Source organism: Empidonax traillii, unplaced genomic scaffold, assembly GCF_003031625.1.
Source record: "Empidonax traillii isolate 1590-97213 ecotype Southwest subspecies unplaced genomic scaffold, ASM303162v1 scaffold943:size483155, whole genome shotgun sequence".
Lineage (NCBI taxonomy): Eukaryota > Metazoa > Chordata > Aves > Passeriformes > Tyrannidae > Empidonax > Empidonax traillii.
The window spans coordinates 311,058-315,275 of NW_020956136.1; positions in this window are offsets into that span (position 1 = coordinate 311,058).

The window sequence follows — 4,218 nt, forward strand, 5'->3', positions numbered from 1 at the left end:
TGTGCAAACAGACAAGATCCCACTGTGTGTGTGAACTACAGGTTCACTGTACCTGTGCTATGTGTATTCAGACCTGGGGCTGAAAAACTTTGCTCGGGGCAATGGTCTTTGTGAATCCCAAGGAAAGGTGCTGTTGCAGCTTCTTATTGAAGAAGAAGCCAGTATTTAAACATGAATGTGTCCAGAACAATGGTTATTAACCATCTCTGACCTGCAGACTTAAGCATAAACAATGCAGTTGTTATTAATATGGTGCGACATAGGCTTATGGACACAAAATTGAGAGCCTAAACTTCACTGAAATTCAAAGTGTCTAATTTTGTCGGGGCTCTTTGTGTGCACTTTAAATCTTCCTGAGCTCAATAGCCCTTTTTCAGGTGTTACAGATGCTTTGTAGCTATTCTGTCCCTGGCAGTTCTACTAATCTAGAGAATATGCTTTTCTCACTGGAGGTTAGTTGATTTTTTTTAGTATATTATATTGCCAAAGAAAATTTTCATCTTTGCTTGTCTTAGCCTCTGCTCATTTAAACCACATCAGAGGTGACTTGCTGTTGCTTAGCCATTGGTGCAAGATCTTCACACAAACAGTACAAATGTTCCCTTCATGTTATGGATGGGTCCAGGAGGCAGTGGGTTTTTCATGGCTATGATTCCTAATGTTGCTGAAGGATATTTAGATTTGGTGGCTCGCTTTTATTAAAGCTAGAAAATCCTGCAACTTATCCTGCTTTTACATTTTATCTGAGCGCATGTAGAAATGGAGATAGTCGGAAAAAAATGCCGAAGTTGCACTAACAGAGTGTGATTTATGTCATGGGATATGCATACATTCATACTGCACATATTCAACTACGTTGATCTTTGATCAATGCAGCATAAAATACTTTTGCTTGCTACTTGGGGAAGGAGCAATACTGGCTCTTTGCCTATATCTCCTCTTACTGAAAACACCTGGGTCTGAAAGTGGCCTCGAAGCTGAGGGTCTGAGTTGCTCACAGGCGTGCCGTTCACATGTCATGCAGATTGAGAGATTTTGCATGAAGGTGATTGTAATCTCTTACACATAGTTTCGGTTGAGAAATATTTCAGCTGTTTTAAGAAGATTTTTACAGTAATCAAATATCATGAGGTTGATTTGTGTCATTGGATTATGAAATTTGGGGGGAATAGCTTGAAAGATTTTTTTTTTTTTTAATTAGTTTTATTCCTCTTCTTGATTCCTCCTACTCTTGATTTGTCAGGGAAACTAAATCTTAGACTTCAGCTCATTACAGATCCAGATATAAGCTATGTTTCCCCATCCTACTTTTAAGTTGTTTAAACATGTAGAAAAATCTAACAAATCCATTTTGATTATTATTTTGTGATATTTTGATTAATAACCAATACTAATAACAGCATTTGGGTTTTGGTTGGTTGATTGGTTGGCCAGGTTTTTTTTCTTGACTGAAATTTGAGGAATATGCTTGAGATACAAATCAAAATTTGCTTTCTTTTAAAATGGGAAAAATGAAACTTTTTATGACTTAGAAAAAGTGATGATGAGCTTGACTTCCACGTGGAAAATAAGAGCTTATTAGTTGGATGGTTAATATTAGGAGACGGAAAGTATTCCTCTGGGAAGAAAATAAATCTGGAACTATTGAAAACTTCTAAGTAAATTAAATGAAACCATAAAACTAAAATATAAAACACTTTCACCTAGTCAAGAAGCAAACCTTTCTCTGTGAGAATAAATTTAGCTCTCCCTGCTTTATTTAAGTATCAACATCATTTGGAAAATAGGTGACATTCTAGTTATTCTGGAAGTTACTTCTGCTTTCTTTCTGAAGGAGGAGTCTGTCTTTGGTAATGATCACTAAAAGTATTCGTCTAGATATTAACTGGGTCAAGTTGTGCCCAAAAAAAAACCCCGCACTCTAATGTGTTTATTTTCTGTGGGCAGTTGTCTAGTTTTTGTTCGAGGCAAACCCGTCGGGTCCAACACCAGCTCTCCCCCGCGCCGGCAGCTGTGTGGCCGGGACCTGGGGAGCTGCCCCCTCGGGAAAGTGGCCACGGGCTGATGCTGAGAGCACCCCGAACCCCCGACATTTTGCTCTGCGTCTGTTCCCGCTGTGTTTTACTTAACCCGGTGAGGCTCTGCCGTTGGAAATGAGCGGCTGGCACTGACAGGAGCAGCGCTCTGCGGCTGGGGAGAGGGATCCCTGTGTTCCGGGGAGGGATGGATGGCAGGAGAGCAGCGGCATCAGCCGGCTCCCGGCCCCGCTCGGGGATGGGCAGTACTCACTGCAGGGAGTAGGGGATGGAGCCAGAGGATGGAGCCGGCCCTGCTGTGCTGCCCCGGGCCAGAGCTTCGCCCGCTCGGGTGGCCGAGGACAGTCCCGCACGGCAGCAGCCCTGGCACCGGCGGGATCCCCTCTCCAGTTCTTCCCTTCTTTCTTTCTTTCTTTCTTTTTCTTTCTTCCAGTCTTTCTCGTTTTTTGTCTTTTTCACTCTCTTTCCCCTTATCCTTTCCAAATTTTAATCCTGTTCATCTTTAAAAGAACAAGTGATGAAATCATACAGCTGCGGGCGAAATACCGATTAATGAATTCAATGTCTGTGCTAGTAGGGCCGCTTCCCCCTTAATATCGTTAATTCCTGGCTCCATCGTATTGGATAGAGGGCGAGGAGGGAGGGAGGGAGGCAGGAATGTCCCAATGTCCCAGGAGACGGTTGCGACCGTTGGGATGGAGGGGCTGGATGCCTGCTGGTGGGTGCCCTGGTACCTGTTGACAGACCTGGTCACGGGTGTTCCTCTGTTCTCCCCCCACGTCGTGCAAATCCCTTGTTCCGCAGCCAGACGTACCTGATGGTCCGAGCCTCGGGTTCCTAAATCCTCATGGTCTCTCTGCTGCAGTAAAAACTCCCGATGGAAATCTATTGTGATACTGCTGGAATTAATAACCTCTGGTGGTTTTACGAGTAATTAACGAGGATTAGACACTTCCTTTTGACATGGGGCTGGTAACTACGAAGGAGGTCGGGGAGGGAGGTGCGGATTTCCCGAGGGTGACTTGCAGGTGGACGCGGCCCTGCCCTTCCGTCAGGGACACGGCGGGGTCTTGCCGCCCGTCTCTGAGATGCACCCGAAATTCGATGGTAATCTTTAAAATCATAAATAAATGAGTAACACCACCTTTCCCTCTCGTCTCTTTACAGGGAAGGACTGTCTCGTCCCAGCCGCCGTGGCCCGCTGGAAGGAGTCTCCGGGCCCTGCGGGCCAGGGCCTGTAGCCCACACCCATCGCTCCCGCCTGCCCTCAGCCCCAGGACTGCAGACACATCCCTGTCCTCGTTCGGCGGGCACGTGTCGGTGCGGAGTGGCAGCTGTAGTATCGCTTACTGCAGGATCTGGTAGTAATCAGAAAGGTGAGGAGTTAGTGAAATACATGTTGTATTTATTGCCAGTTTACAGGGAGAGAGAGGGCGGCCGCTGCCGCAAAGGGAGCCATTTGTAGGGTTAAGTGTTTCAGCTTTCTCCCACAGGCAGCCTCGCCGGGTTACGGGTAGATGGATTTCGGCCCTTCCCGGAGACCAGCTCCCACCCCTCGGGTGTTTGCGCTCTCTCATGGCTCCCTTCAGGACGCCGGTGGCGAGAGCTAAGTTGTGTATTCCCACCGCGGAACCGCTTTGCCGTTAGCCTCCGGATTTCTCTTTCCTCCGTGGTGATGGCACAGGCGATCCCCGAGGACATAACACTCGGAGGAAAACTCTTCTTAAATGGCAGCGGCAAGGTGCTCCCCTTTCCCCTCGTCCCAGACAGCGGGGCTCGAGAGTGGTCCCCGGGCTCGGCTCGGGGGATCTGGGATGTCCTGTCCCCTATCCCTGCCCTTCCGCAGAGCTTCCTCCGGTACCGAGCCGTCCCTTCTCCGGCTGCCAGTCGCGCTGAGCTGTAAATTAATGAAAACGTAACAATTTAAAACGGGGGAAAAAATGGTGCTGAAACGTGCGGATGGGACATAAAAGCAATGGAAAAAAAGGTTCAAAGCTTTCAGTGATGACTTTTCAACCTTTATTTATGTGCCTATTAATGCAATATCCATCATGGAGATACGCATCTTTATCCTTTCAACTGATATGCTGGGAATCAATTGGATATGCAGATTACATTTCATAAGTTTCCAAATGTTAATCTTCCCGGCCCTTTGCTGGTAATTTCTTTTTTTTTTTTTTTT